The sequence below is a fragment of the Canis aureus genome, chromosome 9 (genome assembly GCF_053574225.1).
Source record: "Canis aureus isolate CA01 chromosome 9, VMU_Caureus_v.1.0, whole genome shotgun sequence".
In the NCBI taxonomy this organism is placed as follows: Eukaryota; Metazoa; Chordata; class Mammalia; order Carnivora; family Canidae; genus Canis; species Canis aureus.
In genome coordinates, this window is record NC_135619.1 from 34456159 (window position 1) to 34480424 (window position 24266).

The 24266-nt window shown below is 40.8% G+C and overlaps 1 protein-coding gene across 10 annotated transcripts in view; it reads left to right on the forward strand.

Moving 5' to 3' along the window:
* FBXO34 (F-box protein 34) overlaps nt 1–24266 on the forward strand; it is a 140127-nt gene that overhangs the window by 41803 nt on the left and 74058 nt on the right. Inside the window, exon 1 of one of the 10 annotated variants that reach the window (XM_077909375.1) lies at nt 15998–16147. The exons of 1 other annotated variant lie outside the window; for it this stretch is intronic. The gene's annotated coding sequence lies outside the window, so the exon portion shown is untranslated. Of the gene's footprint in view, nt 1–15997; nt 16148–16412; nt 16567–16776; nt 16923–24266 lie in introns of those variants that run through there. 8 more of the 10 variants (XM_077909380.1, XM_077909382.1, XM_077909386.1 and 5 more) reach the window with 8 other exon arrangements.

Sequence of the window (24266 nt, forward strand, 5' to 3'; positions counted from 1 at the left end):
TTCCATCAGGCCAATTCCATCAACACAGATCCTCTGTAGGAGCAAGACAGATGCTCAGGATCTTTGTTGTTGTTGTTCACTATCCCACCTAAACTGAGAGCCTCTGACCCAGGCAATTTCTTTCCCATCTTGTCAGGGGCGGGATGTTGGAGAGGGGACAGAGGGAAATTCCTGAGATCTAGGTCCCCCTATTTTTCCCTTATTCTGGAAAGTGAGGCTGAAAGTCCTCAGGAATCTCTTCCACCCTCCTCCCTGGGACTTCTGACTCAGCACATCCTTTCCTGGCAACAAAAGTGCCTATACCAAGGCTAGACTCAGTCTCTTGAGCATGTAGCCTGGAAACAATGTGAATCATCTTCTGAAATGATCCCACTTACCATGAGTCTACTTCCAAAGATCCAGAACTACAGCAGGTTGCTTTTCTTCACTCTACTCAAGTAAATTAGATTTTTTTCTTTTAAGTGATTATATAGTGGCTCAAATGGAAACTTGATAGGATTATAAATTCTTAGGATGTTTTACAACTCTAGATTTGTGAATCTTGAAAATTAATTGCATAGTTAATCGCCCAGTGTTGTTTTTATCAATAAGTTCAGTAAAATAAATCAGAAACACATGAGTGTATTTATCTTCTAAAATGAACTTTTTTTTCATCTTCTAAAATAAACTTGTTTTTTCAGGGCGCCTGGGTGGCTCAGTTGTTGGGCATCAGACTCTTGGTTTCAGCTCAGGTTAAGGTCTCAGGGTTGTGAGATCTGTGCTCAGCATTGAGTCTGCTTAAGATTCTTTCCCCCTCCCGCTCCCTCTTCCTCTGCTCCTTCCCCTGCTTGTGTGCCTGCTGGTGCTCTCTCTCTCTTAAGTAAATAAACAAAATCTTAAAAAAAAACTTTTTCCACCTTTGGTTTTATTGTTTACCCGATTAAACAATAGGTCAAATGGAAATTTACTAGGAACATAATTCTCAGGTTGGTTTTCTAAATGCACATTACATAAAGTGTGAATCTTGTTGGGGCACCTGAGTGGCTCAGTCAGTTAAGCCTCCAACCTTTGATTTTTGGCTCAGGTTATGATCTCAGGGTTGTGAGATGGAGCCCTGTATCTGGTTTTCACTGAATGGGGAGCCTGCTTAAGATTCTTTCTCTCTTCCTCCATTGTTCCTACCCCCTCTAAAAAAAAAGATGTGAAACTTGTTAGTAAGATATTTCCCTCCTCTTTGATTTCTAGATAGTGCATCATATTTTGTACTGCTATATAACAAGTCTCTTCTATTGACCTAGAAGTATTTTTTTGATCTCTCATAAAGTGATTTTGAATTCTTTTTTTTTTTTGAATTTTCTTTTTGATTCTCTGCTCTATGTTAAGTGATTTTATAGTTGTTTATATATAAGCTTGATAGGATTTTTAAAAAAGATTTTATTTATTTATGAGAGATGGAGAGAGAGGCAGAGACACAGGCAGAGAGAGAAGCAAGTTCCATGAAGGGAGCCCAATGTGGGACTCGATCCTGGAACTCTGGGATCACATCCTGAGCCAAAGGCAGATGCTCAACTGCTGAGCCACTCAGGCGTCCCACTTGATAGGATTATAATTCAAAGGATAGTGTTTGGTAAATGTAGTTTATGTAAAAATGACTTTCACAAATGAATTTTTCCTTCTATTTCTAAATGATGTCAGGATAATATTTCAGCTATATTTCAGTTGTTTCTGTTTAAAAAGTACCATAACATGTATTCTTATGACAGAGATATTCGAAACTCAAAGTTTATTTCTTTATACTGAAGGCTGAATTTTCTCCAGTTATAAGATTCGTATGTCTAAGTAATTTTTATTTCAAAAAATTAGCTAATTTCAAATCTGAATTATTAGTAAAGTGGAAAAAGTAATTCTGTTTACAATATTGATATTTTATTTTATTTTTTTTTATTTTTTTATTTTTTTAATTTTTATTTGTTTATGATAGTCACAGAGAGAGAGAGGCAGAGACACAGGCAGAGGGAGAAGCAGGCTCCATGCACCGGGAGCCCGACGTGGGATTCGATCCCGGGTCTCCAGGATCGCGCCCTGGGCCAAAGGCAGGCGCCAAACCGCTACGCCACCCAGGGATCCCCAATATTGATATTTTAAAATAAAGTCTGGTTTTTAAAAATGGAGTGGAACGAGCAAACACTGATGAATGATAAATCATTGTTTGATGTTAGTTTTTCCTTATATTCTCTGACGAATTGAATCTGTGGTATGTAAAAAGCCCAGAGATAAAATATATTGCCTTACTCCTTACTACAACTTTCTCCTCAAGAACTCTAAAGGTGGTGCTGGAATGGGCACTCAGAAGCTCCTGAGAGCTGCTTGTACACACCTCTTCCCATTAGCTCCACATTAGTAACTTAAAATTGGCCTTGGTGGGGGTATTGCACCACAACACAGTCACACACTTGCTAGCCAGAGCTCCCTGGAATAACCCAGCCCCATCCCCAAGAGTCAGTTTACCAACATATCCCTGGCCCTTGGGCAGTAATTTTTAATCTTCACTCTGCATCAGAATCACAAATGCCTGGGTCCTCCTCCCAGAGACTAAGATTCAGTTGGTCTGTGGTTGTACCTAGACATCCAACTTTTCAAAAGCTTTCAAAAATGATTTTAATGTGTAGCCAAGGTTCAGAACCACTGCCTATAAATACTTTTTTTTTAAAATACTTTTTTAAAAATAAAGACTTTATTTATTCATGAGAGACACACAGAGAGAGAGAGAGGGAGAGGCAGAGACACAGGCTCCATGCAGGGAGCCCAACATGGGACTCGATCCCTGGGCTGAAGGCGGCGCTGAACCGCTGAGCCACCCAGGCTGCCCTGCCTATAGATACTTTCAATCAGACTTTGATCTGTTTATTGTGGAAGAGACCTTAGATGTTACCTTAATGATTATTTAAGGAAAAACAGGGGTGCCTGGGTGGCTCAGCGGTTGAGCATCTGCCATTGGCTCAGGGCCTATGTCTCTGCCTCTCTCTCTCTCATGAATGAATACATAAAATCTTTAAAAAAATAAGAAAAAACAGGGCAGCCCTGGTGGCTAAGCGGTTTAGTGCCACAGTTGTCCCAGGGTGTGATCCTAGAGACCCAGGATCGAGTTCTGCAATGCGCTCCCTGTGTGGAGCCTGCTTCTCCCTCTGCCTGTGTCTGTGCCTCTCTCTTTTTTCTTAAAAAAAAAAAAAAAAAAAAAGGAAAAACAAATCCACCTCATCAAGTTTGAACTCTTATCCTCTGGGACTTCTCTCCCCCAAGGCAGTAAAGATCAGTAAGTGAAAAAATTATAGATTGTCATTCACAGACTTTTCACAGCTGGACATCCTAAGTATACTTAGGTGTTACTAGCTCTTCTTACCAAGGAGTAATAATTATCACAGAATAGTCTCTTTATGTTGGATGCTGCTTTGACATAGGTCTCTGATACTAACTGGTTTTAAATAAGTGGTGACTTTTTTTAAATAAGATTTTTAAACCTAGGCAAGATAAAAGGTTTTAACTATTCAGCTTCTTTTTAGAGTTTTTCTGAGTAAATGTAGAGTAACATTATGTTTGAAATTTATCTGAAGCACAGGGGTCAAGAGCTGGGTACTTGGTGTGGTGGCCAGAGACAATGGCTTTGCCACAGCTCTATTAAAGACACATAACGGAATCTTGTGGGTTTCTCTATATATATGCCTTGGCTCCTAGCATCCTCCACTGTGCTTAGTCATTGAGTGGTACTGCTCTGTAATAGATTAGCCATGTATTTCTGTGCTTTCTTTGTGTGCAGATCTGGAGGGTATGGAACCAAACACAAATTCCTTAATGGAATTTAATATTTTTAAAAGATTTTGCTTATTCATGAAAGACACACATACAGAGAGGCAGAGAAATAGGCAGAGGGAGAAATAGGCAGAGGGAGAATCCTCACGGGGATCCTGATGCAGGACTCGATCCCAGGACCCTGGGATCACAATTTGAGCTGAAGGCAGATGCTCAACCACTGAGCCACCCAGGCACCCTGTAATTTAATAATTTTTAAGAAAATCCACATCATTTATCTCTTTAAAAAAGATTTTATTTATTTGAGAGAGAGAAAGCATAAGTATGGGGGATGGAGGGGCAGAGGGAGAGAGAGAAGCAGGCTCCCTTGAATCAGGTCTCAGGACTCTGGGATTGTGACCTGAGCTGAAGGCAGAGAAGTAACCTACTGAGCCACCAAGGGGCCCCTCATATCATTTATCTTTGACAGTGTGCCAAATTGCAGTCCAATCCAGGATAAAGCCCAATGTGTTAACTTATGACATCAAGCTCTCTAGAGAACCTGTAAGTAGTTTCACCTTTGAGAAGGCACTGAGGAAATGTGAGCCTTTGGAAGGACAAGCAAGATTCACTCCAGCAGCATTCCAGCCACAAAGACCAGTTAACTACTCAGGAAAGATCACAGAGCTCAGACCTATGACCATTGAGGAGTGTCATGTGCTTTAAATTAGTTCCACTTCTTAAAATTGACAGGATTGGTGATTCAAATATCATTGCACTAGTGAAAAGGTATTTTCCTCTCTGAATATTTTGACATAGTAAATGAAATTTTTCTCCTAGATCATTCATCTATTCTCTGATTCAGTAAATCTACAGTATGTGTCCTTAAAGAGCTCACACAAGAAGGTAAGCTCCATACATAAATTACATTAAAATATCTAAAGTGCAGAATGCTTGGCTGGTTTAGTCAGTGGAATTCTTTTTTTTAGGGTGTATTTATTTGAGAGAGAGAGAGAAAGAGCTGGGGGAGGGGCAAAGGAAGAGGGAGAAAGTTTTTAGGTGTAGAGCCCATGTGGGACTCAATCCCTCAACCTGAACTGAAACCAAGAATCAGATGCTTAACTGACTTTGCCACCCAGGCACCCCAAGGAACATGTGACTTTTGATCTTGGAGTTGTGAGTTTGAGCCCGATGTTGGTTGTAGAGATTACTTAAAACTATAATCTTTAAAAATATAAAATAAAAATAGGGACACCTAGGTGGCTAGTTGGTTAAGTGTTTGACTTTGGATCTCAGGGCCCTGCAATCGAGCCCTGGTTCCGGCTCCATGCTCAACAAGGTGTCTGCTTATCTCTCTCCCTCTCCCCCTGCTTGAGCTCTCTCTCTCTCTCTCTCTCTCAAATAATAAATAAGGGGATCCCTGGGTGGCTCGGCAGTTTAGTGCCTGCCTTTGGCCCAGGGTGTGATCCTGGAGCCCTGGGATCAAGTCCCGCATCAGGCTCCCTGCATGGAGCCTGCTTCTCCCTCTGCCTGTGTCTCTGCCTCTCTCTCTGTCTCTCTCTCTCTGTGTCTCTCATGAATAAATAAATAAAATCTTTAAAAAAATAATAATATGTAAAATCTTTTTTTTTAAATGTCAGGGTGCCTGGTTAAGCATCTGCCTTCAGCTCAGATTATGATCTCAGGTCCCAGGATCAAGCCCCATGTCGGGCTCCCTGCTTGGCAGAGAGTCTGCTTCTTCTTCTCCCTCTGCACCCATGTAGCTCGTGTTCTCTCTCTCAAATAAAGTTTAAAAAAATGTTTTTAAAATAAAATATCTAATGTTTAACAGCAAAAGTGGAACAAAGTACCATGAGATCATATGTGATGGGGATGAGTAGTTTGTTTACTTATAAAGAAAAAGTCATAAGGCTGATGATATTGTAGTAGGCAGATAACATGTTTGTGTGAACTATGGTGTTTGCCTCTTCTCTGGACAACTTGATAGCTCTCCTTATATAAGAACAATATTGGAAACATAAAAAATGAAAATTACCAATTTCATTCATTTTATGCTTCGTATAGCTTTTTGAAGGAAGAAAGGCTTAGCCAATAATTGAAGAACATTTTTTTCTGTGATGTACCAAGGGCTTCTATTATCAGAGCACAACTTCCTCCTCAAAGCAGGAAATTGGGAATCAGATACGACAATATCCAGAATAATACACACGTGAAAACATATTTAGGACACTTTTGAGACGTATTTAGTGAGCTTAAGAACAGGACTATTACCACACATATTCATCACACATTGATTTTATTCAGAGTGGAGGTTTACAGCTTTGCTGAGACTAGAAATGTAAAAAAGATAATGCATGTTGCCGTGTGAAAGTACCCTCTGAGTAGTAGAGCATGAAGGAAATGACTCACAAGGGGAGAAGGTTCAAACCTACAGTCAGGATGCAGATGCTTGCATGATAGTATGTAAGGGTCAGGGAGCATCTCATCAAGAAGAGTCTTCTCTTCAGCTAGTGATGCCTATAAACATCAAGCTTCTGGTAAGAAAGTCAAGAAATAAGGGAGGCATAGTAGGCACAGAGACAGAGAGAAAGAAAGTGTGCAGAAAGCTAGAGAAGTGTAGCAACAGTAAAGGCAACACATGGCAAAAGCCGTGGGAGCAGTGGAGCCTTAAGAAGCAGGTAATCGGGGATCCCTGGGTGGCGCAGCGGTTTGGCGCCTGCCTTTGGCCCAGGGCGCGATCCTGGAGACCCGGGATCGAATCCCACATCGGGCTGCCGGTGCATGGAGCCTGCTTCTCCCTCTGCCTATGTCTCTGCCTCTCTCTCTCTCTCTGTGTGTGACTATCATAAATAATTAAATAAATAAATAAATAAATAAATAAATAAATAAAAATTAAAAAAAAAGAAGCAGGTAATTGGAGTGTGGAAATGTTGGCTCTGGAGTACCTCTGAACAAGGAGGAACAATCAGATGCCTCCTCCTGTTATCTATCCCTTTGAAGGCACCCTTTGGCTTTGTTGATGAGAGGGACATCTAGAAAAAGGACAGAACAGACTCAATATACTTTAATAGTACATGTATGTGTTACTCTTCAGATCTTGCTGAAGGCACACACACACAAAATTACATGTAGCTCAGCCGTCTCAGACAGGGGTAAGAGGGGAGGTGTCGGGAGGTGTCAGTGGGATTCTGTTAGAGTAACAAACTGTAGAGTGCTGTAACAGAACATGTGCTGTGGGCATCCAAAAGAAGCCAAACCACTGTACATGTTTCCAAGGAAAATCTGGTTCAAGTACATTACTTAATTGATAAAATGATTTTTGCAAGGAAATGCTGTAACTGAGCTCTGTGCTTCTTGAAAAGTGTCTTTGGTATTTCAAGGCAAGAAAAAGCATAGCTATACTTGGTAGAAAATGTCAGCAAATCCTAAAACTGCAGAATAAGTTAGCGGCTTTTTTTAAAGAACTCAATTCTGAGCAAAATCTATCCCTTGGACCATATTAGTAAGCTGATGTAACTAGGTTATTTTAGCCAAAGCGTCTCTCCTTTGCTCTAGCAGGTGCCTACGAATGAGGTATATCGAGCTTAGGAAGCAAAAGGACAGACTGGCTAGTCTTAATGCAGACAGGCTCCCTCCAATTAAATTCCAATGATTGGAAAATGTCATTTTCTTAAAGATTACAAAGTGTCACATGAATTCTATTCCTTTATTTAAAGAATACAAACATATTCATTAACAATGGTTCTGTTCCCACTGATTTCTATCTACTTCTGATATGGCTGGTTTAATATTATCCTGAGATCATGGTAAAACAAAATTATTTTATAGCAGACTATTGTAGAGTTTGCTCCCAAAGAAGGTTACTGTCTCCACCTACCGTGTGTGTGTGTGTGTGTATAATATTATGATATATATATATATATATAATGTGAATGAAGATGTTTTCAGCTACTTTCCTATAAAATAAGTGACTTCAATAGTGATAGAATTGATTATCTCATGTAACAAGAAGACTCAAGGATTGGTTAAGTCAGAGATGCAATGATGGCATCAAGAAGGTGGTTACTTCCACTTTTCTGCTTGGCCATCCTCTTATCTTCTCTTCAGCTGACAACTCTCATGGTCCCAAGATAGCAATTGCAGTACCAGACATTACACACAGACACAATGACATCTAGCAGCACATGAGGGACTATTTCTTTTTGTATGTTTCTCTCTCTCGTTGTTGATAAATAGGGTTCTACTTAGGAAAGTAATGCTTTGCAATAAGAAATAAATATCCTCCTGGGCAGCCTGGGTGGCTCAGTGGTTTAGCACTGCGTTGGGTCTGGGGCATGATCCTGGAGACCCGGGATCGAGTCCCACATCAGGCTCCCTGCATGGAGGCTGCTTCTCCCTCTACCTGTGTCTCTGCCTCTCTCTCTCTCTGTGTCTCTCATGAATAAATAAAAATCTTAAAAAAAAGAGAGAGAAAGAAATATCCTTTGTTTAAAAGATTTTATTTATTTATTTGAGACAGAGAGCACAAGCAGGGGAGGGTCAGAGGGAGAGGGAGAAACAGGCTTCCACTGAGCAGGGAGCCCGATGAGGGGCTTAATCCCAGGAACCTGAGCTGAAGGCAGACGCTTAACTAACTGAGCCACCCATGCACCCCGAATATCTTCCTTTAATGGTAAGAAAAACCTTTTCCAGAAGTATATCAGTAGATTTCGCATTGCATTTTATTAGCTAGATCTGCATCACACACCCATGCCTGAGCCACTCACTGACAAGGAGATTGGGACCACGTTGATTATCTTAGAGCAAGGTCTCTCAATCTTGCCACTACTGGCATTTTGGGAGAAATAATTCTTTGTTGTGGGGGAGCAGCAGGACTGTACATTATAGGATATTGAGCAGCATTTCTGGCCTTTCCCTACTAGATGCCAATAGCACTTCTCCCAAGATGTGATGATCAGCAATGTCTCCAGATACTGCTGAATGTACCCTGGGAAACAAAGTCAATCAATCTCCCCATTGAGAACCACTAGCTTAGGTCAATAATAACTCACTCCATGGGTCTGGGCTCACCTCCCCTGAAGCACAAAGAAGAGACTGAGATCAGAATTCTGTTAACAAGGAAGGAAAGGGAATTGCTATTTGAGCAGTAGTCAGTGGGCAGAGACACCCCACCCACCCTCTTTTTCTTGCCATTTTCAACAAACAAATTAGGGACTTACTGAAAATATGAAAGATATATGTGTTATCTGGTACTACCCAAAGAATGCTAGTTCCTGTCTAAATGCCAAGTGGATAACACAAATATCTTTATGACCAATTGGTAATCTAGAAAATATAATCAAGGATAATGCGTGTTGAAGCACCCAAATCATGACTAGTTGGTTAGTTGGCTTCTATAGGGTTCAAATGTTCCTACTTTTGGTCATGTTCTTGCAGCACTACCTTAGATTCTCTGTTAACTCAGGTCCTGTTTTAATGTATAAAACTTTCTGCTCTTGTAATTTTTATTTGTCCTCCATTGGTAATGAACACTTGTATCCTGGATTAAATTGTTTGGTGAGAAAAAGTATGAATATTTTTATTAATTCAACATCCATCTATTAAGTACCTTTCGACCAGCATGGGTACTATGAAGGAAAGTAACAGGCTGGGGATGCTGAGTGGCTCAGTTAGTTAAGTAGCTGCCTTTGGCTCAGGTCATGATCTCAGAGTCCTGGGATCAAGCCCCAAGGTGGGAGGGTCCCTGCTCAGTGGGGAGCCTGCTTCTCCCCCTCCCTCTGCCACTCCCCACCCCACCCTGTCAAATAAATAAAATCCTAAAAAAGAAGAAAGTGACGAGGCTGAAATACTACATTGGAGAGAGAAAGCTCTTTAAGTAACATTTCAGCCAAGCCAAGGGGAAGCACTGGGAGAGGCTGAGAAAGGGGACATATCTGATTATAGGATGGGCTGTTCCTGATTTTATACTAAGATCAGGAAAAAGAACTGATGGACTTGGTGTGTGTGAGAGAGATGAACTGCTTTCCTTTTGCCTGTTGTGTTTCTGTATTTGGAATATAGCACGATTCTCGGCTGGGTTTAATTTCTTTGGTGCTATAATAATTTGTGTGCTATGCAAACCTTCATTCTGCTTTTGTGATTTTTTTTCCCCTTTCCATTTCTTAAGGCAGCATTGTTACTTGGCTTTAAGTTTCTCAAGCACAGCTTAGACCTCCTGGTTCTCTAAGAAGCCCCAACTTCTAGCTTTAGAACTGAGGTCCCCACATGAGGGGCTTCAGGCTGTAGGTCTATGGCCTTATTGGGACCATGGCCTTTGGTCTTCCTCCACTGGCTGTGAAGAGAGCAACTCCTGGGGAAAATCCCACTAGGAAAACGCTTCTAGGAGCAGTGAGATCCCTCTATTTTTTCTGCCCCACTTTCAAGAACCTCTTCCATCTCTCATAACTGCAGGAATTAAACCATTCTTAATATAGATCACTGCTGCCCTTGCAGAAAAACATTTCTAGGACTTAAAAAGAGATCATTGAACCATTACTTACCAAGTAACTTCTAAATGTCAGGCACTGGGCTTGGCATTAGGATATAGTAACCAATAAAGCTCAGTCTCTGTTCTTTTGAAGCTGCCCCTCTGCAGGGGGCTAAAACAAACAAACAAACAAACAAACAAACAAACAAACAAACAAACCTAGTATAATTACTGTTGCAAATTTTTGTGAAAAGATGGCTAGGGAAGTCCTGGTTTGAAGAGGCTCTAGCCACCTCCTTATGTCACCCAGAAGGAAAATAAAATCTAAGTAAAAATGACTTGCTAGGCAAATGGACCTTAAGTGCCCCAGTTTACCTCTTTCTTCCTCCAAAGACCTTCCTGAATATAAATTCTGGTGCATCTAGTGCTCTGTGGAGACTTTAAGCCAATACCTAAGATTGTGTCAGGGCTAACCATTTGCAAAAAGAGGAGAGGGAACTTTTAGGCTCAGGGAGAAGACCCAGAGGTCTTGAGATGGAACAGAGATTGCCTGACTTGATAGAGGAGCTAACAAAATGATTTCATTGTTTCCTGCTGAACTGCAGTACTTGGATTTAGTGGACTACATAGAGATTTTAAATAGAGGAATATCAGGAATATACACATTGTTGCTTATATATAGATTTCTTGTAAAAAAGCAAACATTAAGAAGGGGCTTGGCAACTGTTATGGCCAGATATCAAACCAACCCAAGTGTTAATTATGATGATCAGAATGTGAAGAGTTTGGGAGGGATTGTCTCTTTTACATGCATCAGGAAGTGAGATACACAGAGAAATTGCTGTGGACCAGTGGACCATTGGGTTGGTGTTGTAGAAACCATCATCTGAAAGGTCAAAGGGGATTGAAAACAATGAGAGCTTCTAAGGGCAATATCATAGGGAAAGGAGAACTTGGGACCTTAATTGGTTTTTGCCATGGCATTTCACTGGATGCTATCAGTCATCAACCTGCATTTCTTTTACTTCCTTTTATAAGTATCCAGGTCACCATAAAGTAAGTTAATCTAAAGGACTTTTTTGAAGAAATTAAAATTTAAAAAATCATGTGTATCCATCAATATATCTTTTTCTCCCCCTGTAAAATTTTTAGCTTTTATCAGATTTTCATGGGGCCATGATCCAAAAAAAAGTAGTATGATTTTTTTATTTTAATGCTTATTTAACTTTATGTACGTTCTCACAATCCACATTTCGATTATGAGATATACTCATCTTTTGGCATCTTTTGCTGCCTTTGTCTGTTTCTCTTTAGTTGTCCTTTATCATGAATGAAGTTATTTCTCGTGGTGAGTAGACTCTGCCCAGGTTCCAATTGCCACCACCAGGCTTCATATGTGCAATATGGGTTCGGGGCATGAAGCATGCTCCAGTGATGTTTTTCTAGGCCTATTTAAGTGAATGCCTTAACTTGGTAAACTTGAAAGCCCTTTCACTTTTCTTTTTTCTCTCTCTCTCTCTTTTTTTTTTTTTTTTTTTTTTGAGAGACAGGGAGAGAGTGGGAGTAGGAGGTGGTGGGGTGCTGGGGAGGGCCAGGGGAGGATGAGAGAGAGAATCTTAAGCAGGCTGCACGCCCAGCATAGAACCCAACACATGACCCTGAGATCGTGACCTGAGCCGAAATTAAGAGTTGGACACTTAACTGAGCCATCCAGGCACCCTTCTTTTTTCTTATTTAAGCTTTCCAATAATACAGTCAAGTTGGTAGGGAAAGGCATTCTCACACCCAGTAACCTAATTCTACAAAAGATGGACCTAGATGCAAAGTCTAATGGAGTCTTACTCCTGCTTTCCTTTTTACTGCAGTGGAGGATATAGATTTGGTTAAGGATGCAGAGTTTGGGGATGTGGAAGAAGATGAGATGGTGTTTCTTCCTTTGGAGGTAGGGGTGAGCTTATTAAGGAATAAGTGGATGGTTCTTAGCTTTTTTTTTTTTTTTTTCTGAGCAGAGAGGAGTAATGAAACCAAATCTATACAAACAAGCCTATTCGATTTAATATGTTTGCTGGTTTGACATAAGTTTTAATCATTTATAGAATAACCAAAGTTTTATAGTACATATATTTAGGACTTTGCTGCTGCTGTGCCATTTCAGGCCACCTTAATCTTGTTCCTCTTTCAGCTCCTTATCAGTCCTGTCACCTCACTGTGCCACATTGATGCCTATTCCCTCCTGAGAGCTTGTTACAGGGTCTGTGGCCTGAAGCATTGCACTGGCTCTGGTGTCTTTGTTTTTGGATCATTCCTATTGTGTAAATGGAGAAATAGAATCAGGGAAGGACTTGCCTAAAATGGTTTCACTGCCTCCTTACCTTGTTTTATTTCTCCCTAACTAGTGCTATTCAAAGTGTGGCCCACTGGCCAGCTTTAGAACTAGTCTATGATAAGAACAGAAATTAAGAAGGAGCTCCTGGGTGGCTCAGTTGGTTAAGCATCTGACTCTTGATCTCAGCTCAGATCTTGATCTCAGGGTCATGAGTTCTAGCTCCATGTTGGGCTCCATGCTGGGTGTGGAGATTACTTAAAAGATCTTTGAAGAACAGAAATTGAGAGTAAGAGTTTTAGAAATTTTATTGGCAATTTGACAATAATTTTATGTGTGCTGAGTTTAATAATAAAGAATTTGGGCTTTTGTCTTTTGTAATTTTCATTTTTTCTAGTAGTTTTATTACATTTTACAAACCAGTCAGTTTGTATTAAGAAAAAACCAAACTGGCTCTTAACCACAGTCTGAGAAACACTCAGAATTAGACTAAAGACTCTAATAGGACTTTTGACAATGACAATATGCTATCCACATGCAAAGCAGTGTCATTTCAGTTTATTTTTTTTAAATTTTTTTTTGTCATTTCAGTTTAATGATATCTCTGTCTTTAACTCATCTGAAATTCCCCCAAACGATACACTGACATGGTGAAAATGCTGGAATCTTTGCTAAGTTTGGCTCTATGTCACCTGTACAATCCTGGTCAAACAGTTTAAGTCTTTGAACCTCGGCCTCCTCATCTGTAATAACAACAATACTCACCTCAGAGAGGTGTTTTTCTGATTAAATGGAAGAGTGTATGTAATACACAGAATAGTGCCTGGGTCAAACATTGTAAATGGAATAAATGTTGGATATTAATGAGCTGCAGTAAACACTATTATAAAATGGAGATCATTTGTCTATCATCATAAGAAAAGTACAGACTAACATGTTATAATTATCTGTTAAACATTTAAACAATATCAAGTACAAGATCTTTTGGTGGATACTGGGATATAATCCTTGTCCTCTAGCAGTTTAGAACTTAGCAGAGGATATTAAATACACACATGTAAGATGTGTGTGGAGTAAAATAAAGGCCATAGCCCTTTATTTTAATAAATAAATATAATATTTGTTTATAATTATATATAAATATATATTTATATATATTTTTATCTTAATATTTTAAGATAAAATAATATTTTATCTTAATTTTCCTATGGCCTAGGAAATTCCTAAATTAATGAGGGAAATTAATTTTTTTATTCTTCTAAGAAAGCAAGAGTTTTTTTTTTTTTTTAAAGATTTTATTTATTTGAGAGAGAGAGAGAAAGAGAGAGACAGAGTGACAGAAGAAGAGGGAGAAGCAGACTTCCTGCTGAGCAGGGAGCCCAATGTGGGACTTGATCCCAGACCTGAGCTGAAGGTAGACACTTAACCAACTGAGCCACCCAGGCATCATAAGTGAGAGGTTTTATTTATTATTTATTTTTATTTTTAAAAAGATTTTATTTATTTATTCATGAGAGACAGAGAGAGAAAGAGGCAGAGACATAGGCAGAGGGAGAAACAGGCTCCATGCAGGGAGCCCGACATGGGATTCGATCCCAGGACTCCAGGATCATGCCCTGGGCCAAAGGCAGGCGCCAAACCGCTGAGCCACCCAGGGATCCCAAGTGAGAGGTTTTAAAGACAGTTTTGGTGATGAACTTAAAAGGATAGGATTGATGTTTTAGAACTTTGAGTCCAGTATGACACAGAGAAGTTTCAAATGATCATGATATATTAAGCTAACATTGGTTGGGTATTAAATCAGATATACACTTTGGTGTCAATATGTATAGTCTGATTCCCTTCCCAATTTTTATTAAAATGATGTGTATAGATAAAGGCCTAGATGGAGAAGTTAAATGATTATTTCTTGGTGGTGAGATTATGGTAAATATTTGTTTTCCTTATTCTTTTAATTCAAAAATGTTTTTTTCATATTCAAGGTTTTATACATATGTATTATATGAGAGTTTTATAATTGGACAAAACTACTTTTTAAAGAGCTGGCTCAACTCAAAGCTGCTAATTTAAGTATAACTTAGTGGAACCTTTAAAAAACTATTTTGGCAGTTTGTATTAATAACTATAAATGTATGGATACACTTTCACCTAGTGATTCCATTTCTGGGTATTTATCTTTAAAGATCTGCATTCATGAGAATGTCCTGTGACTTCTCTGTCATGGCAAAGAAAGAAGGGAATAGGTTCTGTCCAAGAATAGAGATTTCAGTAAAATGTCGGTGTCTTACTTAAAATAATGTTATTCAGCTATTAAAATGCCTAGGAAAAAAATAAAAAAAATTAAAATGCCTAGGAAGCTTATTTGAAATATGAAAAGTACTTCTATGTGTGGAAAAACAGGAACCCACACTGTGTGCACTGTGTGATGACAACATTGTAAAACAAATATGCACGGGACGAGCAGTCTAGAAATAACCCTGGATGCTGACAGTGGCCGTGTTTGCGTGAAGCAGTTTTTATTGTCCTCATGGTTTACTATGCGGTTAAATTATTATTATTATTATTATTATTATTATTATTATTATTTTGCCATGAAAGCAAAAGATCATTTTATTTTAAATATTTTATTTATTTTTAAATATGTATTTATTTATTTATTTGAGACACAGAGGTAGAAGCAGGCTCCATGCAGGGAGCCCAGTGTGGGAACCCAGGATCATGCCCTGGGCCAAGGGCAGGCATTAAACCGCTGAGCCATCCAGGGATCCCGCAAATGATCATTTTAAAGCCTGGGTATAAAAAAAGTTTCATCACCGGCACTCTGATTTGAGAGCACTAAATAAATTAGTAAAGCATTAAGAACCGAATTCTCTATTCCTTTACCAATACGATTCCTTGACAATGCTTTACAAAATCCCTTGCCAGGAAACTGATTCCTTAGGCTTCTACAGACCACATTTTTGAGATTGTCCGCCTGAGAAGTTTATCGGGGCGCAGCAGTCCTGCCGTGATTTGCGTAGAAACAAACGGCAGAAGGGACGCTCTCCTTTTCTACGGGAGACCTCTCGGATCCCGCCTTCCCGGCTGGTGGCAGGACCCAAACTGGAAGCCGAGGCTACGAGGGTATCTGATGGGCTCTAACAGCAGACCCAGCCACGAGCGCGCCGACCGTGCTGCCTGCGGGCCGGACGCCGGCGTTGCTCCGCTGCTGGCTCGCCGGGCTCCACGCCCTCCGCGGCCGCCCCGCTCCACCACCTGGCGGGGCCGGCGGATTCCTCACCCTTTTTAAGTCCCTCGCTCTTTGCGTCCCCGGCGCCCGGAGTACCGCGGAAAGCCCGGCAGGGGTCGCTGCAACCCCCGCGGTGCCGGCGGCCCCGCCCCCCGCCAACCGTCGATTGGGCCGGCGCGTGACGTCACGGCGTTTTAGCCAAACAAATGGGTTTCGGGGCGAGCGTTGGGCTCCGCCGCGCCGCGCTGGGCGCTCGGTCCGCCTCAGCGGTGGGGAGCGAGCCAGGCCTCCCGCCGCCGCCGCCGCCGCCGCCGCATCGGGGTGTGCAGCCCCGGGCCAGGCCCCGGGCGGGGCAGGAGCGCAGGTGGGTGGCGGCCGCGGAAGGGCGTGGCGTGAGGGCTGCGCGGGCCGGGTCCTGCGGCGGCGGCCACGGTGGCCGCTCCCCGCCCCCTCCCGCCGTCTGCTGCGCTCCCGGGGCGCCGCGCGGGGCGGGCGGGGGCGGGGGCGCCGGCCGCGGCTCTAGGGCAGGGGCCGCAGGCGCCCCCGCGGGCCACGGGAGGTCGGGCGGGCCGGCAGGCGGCAGCCGCTTTCCCGGCCCGGGCTGCAGCTCCCGAGGTCGCGGATAGGCCGTGAGGAGGCACTGGACCGGCTCCGCTCACCTCGGTGCCCCGCGGCCGAGGAGCGCGTCGGGCTCGGGGCTCGGGGCTCGGGGGGCGGGGGGGCGCCTCGCCTGGTCGCGCCCGCCTGGGCTCGGCCGCCCTGCGCCCTACCGCCCCGTTGCAGGTGAGCTGACGCCTGCCCTTAACCTCCCGCGGGGACCGGGCAGCACCGGGGGCTCCGCAGCCCCCGCCCCGGCCTCCCGGCCTCCCGGCCTCCCGGCAGGCGCGAGTCGACCGCGGGTCGGCCCCGGGCAGCGATGAGGTCATAGTGCTTTGGGGCCGCGTGTGTGTGACGTCAGGGGTTTCCAGGCGATGGGCTGTGATGTCACAGCAGGCCCCGGCGGGGACCTTGGCGCGCGGAAGGGCGGGGAGGACCGGGAGAGGAGAGGAGAGGAGAGAAAGGAAGTTGGGTCTTGTACCGACGCCTGGAATCGCAGCGGATTTGAATCGAAAGTGGTTCGGTATCAGCATTTCGCAATTGTAATAATTTGTCAAGTTCTTTAACTTCCTTTCAAACGAGCATTGTTAGTACAGTTCAATATAAGACACGTTTGATTTAGAAAAATCGAAGTCATTAAGTCCGGAGGTTTGGGTGGCGGCGGTGGGGGGGTGGGGGTGGGGGTGGGGGTTGGGTGTTTAAATGCTTTTCTAGAAGCTGATCTCATAGTTTGATGGTTTGTGATTGGAATTGCTGAAGAAATAGAACCCAGTCGGTGCTGATAATTCAGTTTGCCTTACTCTTTTTTTTTTTTTTTTTGCTACACAATCTTGAAATTATATACAGTATCTGCATTTTTGTTAGAGAGCGGCTAGGAAGAGACAAGGGATCTTAAATGAACTTTTTCTGTTGTGGAAGGGCGGGAGGGAGGTTTGAATTAATTTCACTAGTTTAACTAGGTTGTCCTTGTCCTGTGCTATCATGGATGATTGAGGGTTTTCTATGGTTATAATTCATCAACACGCCATTTTTGTTGTTGTTGTTGTTGTTGTTGTTGTTGTTGCTTTCCTGCTAAGACTGGGCAATGACAGTAACATATCCCAAGACTGCTTGTCTGGACGGGTAACTGAAATTTTGTGTGTTGCTTTCAAATATGAAGCTAGCAGAATTTCATTAAAGTGTCTTGCCTGTGAATGTTATTTTTCTTTCAGAGCTTTCAAACCCGATCAGTCCAGCCCAGAAAAGAAGCTAGTCACTTGGCATTACTGACCCTCTTTAGGTATTTCAGCATATCAATATAATTTATTCCTCTTTGTAGGATTACTTAAATAGAATCTAGTTTAAAAGCCTTGAAATTGAAGCATATTTACAATTTAGGGTCTTCAGCTGGAAGCTTGGGTAGGACTCCTCAGCCTTCCTCATTGACCTTGATTTGTATTGGTTTTGTGTTGTTAATACTCCGTCTTCTCCATTTGCTCTTTAAAAGTGATCGATAAGGGATTGTCTCCCTGGATTTTGCACCAACATGCTGGTGGAAGTTATGTTGTGTATGTTAACACAGGAAATGAAAGGAAAAATTTACTTTTGTATTTGACTGGAAGTTCACAAAAGAAGGCTTTCTTAGAAATCTCGTTTTGATCCTTGCTCACCATACCTTGGAAATTTGACAACATTGTGTGTACTACTGAAATTATGTTTTTCTTTTAAGAAATTAGGAATTTACATGTTGACAATGTTGATTGAAGGCTCAGAAGACAGAATTTGAACCTTTACATCTTCAAGACTGATAGTTACAGAGTTAAGGTAAAACTGCTGATATTGAGGGTGTTAGTCAACCTACTCTAAGATGCAAGGATCATGGCAAGATACTATGTAATGAAATTGAAGGAGGTTCAGAAGGACACTTGCATGTGTCTTTTCCAAGTAACCTTTCTGGGGCACTCTATGTGGCTCTGGGTAAATTGTGTTTATGGGAAGGGAGGAAAATCTAACTAAATGTGAGTTGAAAGACATATAAATGATGAAAATAAAATAGCTCCTCCCTGGCAGTGTTTTTCCCCCCTCTATTTTGTTTAGTAGTTACGATTTTTTTTTCCTAATGGAAAATGAGATAATAGGTGGAGAATAATGTCTTTTGTGTATTCTGATGTGATTGAGGAACAATGACAGGTATAAAAAAGCCAGCTTATGTAAACAGTTGTATAACTAACAAGGCATTAACTCTTCTGAAACATTTTTACAGCTTGTTTCTACCTTTGGCCTTGGTAGATGTTTTTCTACCCAGGCCTTGCAGTTTTGGGTCTGGGAAGTAGCTTTTACTTCTTATAAATGGGAATTTATTTGAAGTCAGGCTTATTATTATTTTAACATATTTTGTTATCTTATTCAGTTACCACATTTGAAAGGACTGAATCATTCATTAGTGATTATCCATCTTTCTGACAGCTAAAGCAAATATGAAGAATGAGAGTGCTGTATTTCATGAATTTTCCGAAATCTTTGGATATGCTTATTGGATCGATTCTATTAACATGTAGAATATAAATTCTTAAAATTTCTACTTTATTTTCTGAACTTAAATTTATGCTTAGTTTAATTTGGACAGTTTTGGTATTCTAGTAAGCCTTAATCTTGTTTTAATATTTGTTGGGAGAGAACATACCAATCATTAGGGACATCGTTTAGTGTTATCTTCCAAAATTTGCAGCTGTTTAGAACCAGACACTTGAGGGACGCTACTGTGATATAATGAATGCCTTCGTTGTTAAGTCATGTGTGACAAAGGCAAAATTCAGCAAGTGCATAACCTACAGTTCTTTGGAAGCAACAACAAAAAGAGAGCTGATTAACTCCAGAAGCATTTAGGTTGTCTTGAAATTGAATTTCTAATGACAGACATTCTTTATCCTTATAAAATTTAACTTCTCTGTGTGCATGATTATGGTATTTTGAAGTTGATGAACATACTGTATCATCTAGGGAAGTACTAATGATTAAAATGTAGGTGTTTCTTAACACTCGCTGAAGGAATTTATCAACTTTTCATTTCCAACTCCATCTTCTAGTTAGCTCTCCACAGAGGAAACTCCTGATGCCTCCTTTTAAGTATTCAACTTCACGTTTCTTACCCTCAGGACAATGTAGGTATAAATACAAAACTAAGCATTAATATGTGTGATTAAATATTATTAAATGTTGTTGTAAGGCATGGGTTTCATTCATCCAACAGACATTTTTTGAGTACCTTTGTACCAGGTACTCAGCCAGGGGCTGTGACATTCAGATAAATTGTCCTTGCTGCAAGGATCCTTGACCTTTGTTTTAATATTCCCTTGCCATGGAGAGCCATGGGTTTGAGGAGCCAGATTTGGACCGAGGGTGAACCATTTATGTTATGCCAGATTGACCTCATCTGAAGGTCAGTTTAAGGAGATACTTAGAAACTCAGGTGAAAAGAATGGGAAACATTATCATACAGGCAAAGGGTCTAGATTCCACAGATTTGTATTACTCTAAAATGAATGGAGCTTAGTGAGTGAGCACTTTTGAGTCCAGAACGAGCACTCAAGGCCAGAACTAGTCTGTGTAAGTAGTCTAAAATTAGAGCTAGAGCAAGGAGGTAGAATCTAGACATCTCACTCTGAGGCATATATGTATGCCTTCTTTTTCTTCTCTAAGGTTGTTCCTTTTATTTTGTTATTGTTTTCATTCCTTTTTTTTTTTTTTTTAAGATTTTATTTATTTATCCATGAGAGACACAGAGAGATGCAGAGACATAAGCAGAGGGAGAAGCAGGCTCCATGCAGGGAGCCCAATGTGGGACTCGATCGCTTGTCTCCATGATCACGCCCTGGGCTGAAGGCAGTGCCAAACTGCTGAGCCACCCAGGATGCCATTCATTCCTTTTCTTGACAAACCTACAAAATATGTGAGCCTCTCACAGCCTTCATTTCCACTTTTTGCTTTCTTTCCCTGACATTTTATTATGAAAAGTTTTAATCACAGAAAAGTTGCAAGAATTCTATTTAGAACAGTAGAATATCTAAGTACATATGAACCTAGATTCTATAATTTATAGTTCGTATTTTGCCGTATGTACTTACATATCCATCATCCTAACCTCCCTCTCTCTTCCTCCATTCATCAATCCATCTTCTATTTTGTTGTATTTCATAGTCAGTATATTTTGCCCCAAATACTTCAGTGTGCCCATCATGAGCTATTTGTGTACTTTTTTTTTTTTTTTTTTTTTTTTTTAAGAGAGTGAGCTTGAGAGTGCATGAATGGGGGAGTGGGGTGCAGGCAAAGGAAGAGAGAGAGAATTTCAGACCCCACACAGGGCTTGATCTCACAACCCTGATCTCATGACCTGAGCTAAAATCAAGAGTCAGACGCTTAACTGACTGAGCCCCCAGGCACCCCTGTTTACTTGTTTTTTTTTTAATGTAAAATTTATATACAGCAAAATGGAGTGAGTACTGAGTGACAGTTTGTGAAAAGCTAAACACAGATTCCCTTAATGTAACAGAGTCAAGTCTTTTATAATTTTGCTCTTTCTGTGCAAAGACCATAGGTATTGTTTTAGCTTCCTGAGATAGAAACTATTGAAATCAGTTGTACCATTTAGATTTTTATGTCTTGGATATAACGGAAAATCAACTCAAATTTAGTAGCTTACAGTATTGAAAAGTCTAAAGGTGAAGCTTGATCCACTTGTACTTAATGTGATCAGAATCTCATCTTTCTTTTTTCCTTTATTTAATGAGCTCTGCTTCTGCTGTGTTTGTCCCTTTGTGGTCCGAGCATGTTTGTCAGCAGCGCAGGCTCTAGGTCCTCATTCCATCAAATCCAGAAGGGAAGGATAGTGCCTCAACAGAAGCTGTAGGCAGGGCTCTTGACCTTTGTTCCTTCATCCTTGGGCAGTCTGAAGTCTATAGGACCCCTTTCCTGAGTGTTTTATTTTAATTTTTTGAAAAAACAGTTAAGTGTAACACTATTTCACCAGTGGCCCTCAAGGCCACCCAGCCTCATCCCACCTCATGGAGGGAGTGGATCACCAGTGGCCTCCCACTTACTGTACACCTCATGTCACTTCATCATGCCAAACTAGAGGCAAGCTCAACGGGATCTTCTTTCCATGTTCCTTTGGCTGTGGTGTTGCTGGATAGTAGGTAGGGACAGTAGGAATCTTGTTTGTGTGCATCACTAATTTTTAGTTGGTGAGGCATTTAGCTACCTTAAGAGAATCATAGTTACTCCCACCATTAACACAGTCTTCATTGAATTTCTTCACTTTGACATTTAGAGCACTGGGCAGAAATCTCATTGTGTCAACACTCACCAAGGGGCTTCATAGTTATTTTTAAATAAAGTACATAGGTCTGCAAAGAGCAGTTATAAAATTTTTTTTTTAAGATTTTATTTATTTGAGAGCAGGAGAGAGCAGAGTAAGAAGGAGGGACAGGGAGAGAAGCAGCCTGCCCGCTGAGCAGGGAGCCTGATGCGGTGCTCCATCCTAGGACTCTGGGATCATGACCTGAGCGGAAGGTAGATGCTTAAGTGACTGAGCCACCCAGCAGCCCCCAAAATATATATATTTTTAATGTACTTCTTTGTTAAGTAATAAGATTTAGTATGGGTCTAATAATTTCCAAGTAGTGATGAACATTGTCACTATTTGTAAGCGTTTGCAACCAGTGACAATGTGATAGGAAATCCTGTGATTTTTGCTGGTGGCAAAGTGACTGGGTATTAATTAATATTGTGGTCCTTTACTGAATTCACAAAAGAATGACTTGCTAAATTTCTGTTAAAATCAGTGAAGTTTAAGATATCCTTCACCCCTTCATTTGAGCATACAGACACCCTGAGTTCTATACCTAAACCTTTTGGGGGGGATCTGTGTACTTAAGAAGTATAAGCTAGGAGAGTTTCTCTTCCTAGAGAAACTTCCTAGAAGTATAAGCTAGGAGAGTTTCTCTTCCTTCTCTTCCCAGGAGCCTCCTGGATAATGTTTTCATGTATTGACTTTGGGTTATATTGACATTTCTGAACCAACAACTAAGGCTAGATAAGATTTGGTAACTGGTTTAGCCAGCCTGGGCCTACCCCTGCAGCTGAGGTTGGGGTCATTGCTACCTAAACAGCATGATGGCTTAGCCTTTTTTTTCTTTGAGGGAAATTCAGAGGCTACCGGATGCTAAGTAGCAAATAGTAGATGTTTATTATGTGATCCTTAATTCATCCCCTCTCCTTTGCTCCTATAGTCAACCAGTTATTAAATTTTAGTGATTCTTTAATTTGGATCTATCTTTCCCTTGATTAGTCTCTCTCTCTTTTTTTTTTTTTTTTTTTTTGATTAGTCTCTTTACTAACATCCTAAGCCTCCCATGTGGAGCATATGGGATAGCCTATTAGGTTGTAGAAAGAAAAGTATTAGAACTTATGGTTATTTTTTTCATTATTTTAGTGTTTATTTTTGTTTTTGTTTTATGCTGTATGTAAAATACAGAAGTTTGGTGGTACACACATATATGTAAAATTTAGAAGTATATACATTTATGTAGGTATATGTTAAAATTGTTTAAATCATGGGAATGGGAAGGTCAGAAAAGTTGAGATAACTGTAGAGCAGTGCTGTTCAATAGAAATACAATGTGAGGGATGCCTGAGTGGCTCAGCGGTTCAGCGTCTGCCTTTGGCTTAGGTGATCCTGGAGTCCGGGGATCGAGTCCCATTTCGGGCTTCCTACATGGAGCCTGCTTCTTCCTCTACCTGTGTCTCTGCCTCTCTCTCTCTCTCTCTCTCTCTGTCTCTCATGAATAAATAAATAAAATCTTAAAAAAAAATATAATGTGAACCGTATGTAATTTAAAATTTTCTAGATTACATTTAAATGGTCAAAAGAAACTGCCGAAAATAATTTTAATAATGTTATTTAACATAATATATCCTAAATGGCATGATTTCAATATGTAATCAATATAAAATTATTGAAATAGTTTACATTAATTTTTTCAGGCAGTCTGAAATTTGATGTTCGTTTTACATGTAAATTTCATATTAGTTCAGACAGGTGATATCTAAGATGCTCAAGAACCAGATGTGGCTAGTGGCTTCTGTATTGGATAACACAGATCTAGACTAATGATCATTCTGGGTTTAGATTTCTGTAATTCTCTGTGGTTTTATAAATCCATTATTTACTCTCTTCAGTCTTTTTGTACACTTGCTGGGTTAATTGAACAAAAATCCCACTGGGATTTTACTTTCCTGTGTCACATTTTAAAGTAGCTTTTAAGACTTTATAAGGTGGTTCATACCATCTTTCTTCTTCACATGTTTCTTTTTTTTTTTTAATTTATTTTTTATTGGTGTTCAATTTACTAACATACAGAATAACCCCCAGTGCCCGTCACCCATTCACTCCCACCCCCCACCCTCCTCCCCTTCTACCACCCCTAGTTCGTTTCCCAGAGTTAGCAGTCTTTACGTTCTGTCTCCCTTTCTGATATTTCCCACACATTTCTTCCCCCTTCCCTTATATTCCCTTTCACTATTATTTATATTCCCCAAATGAATGAGAACATATAATGTTTGTCCTTCTCCGACTGGCTTACTTCACTCAGCATAATACCCTCCAGTTCCATCCACGTTGAAGCAAATGGTGGGTATTTGTCATTTCTAATAGCTGAGTACTTCACATGTTTCTGGGACTGCCTGCAATAATCCTGGGGTTCAGTTAGGTAGTTTCCTCAGCTGTGCCTTCCCTTTTTATTTCTCCAAATGTTATCATCCGTTATGAGGATCCTGTTCCTATAAAACCTCTTTGGACCCTCCAGTCTCTCTACAATAGATTTCCTGAGCTCCCACTGTGTGTATTGAAT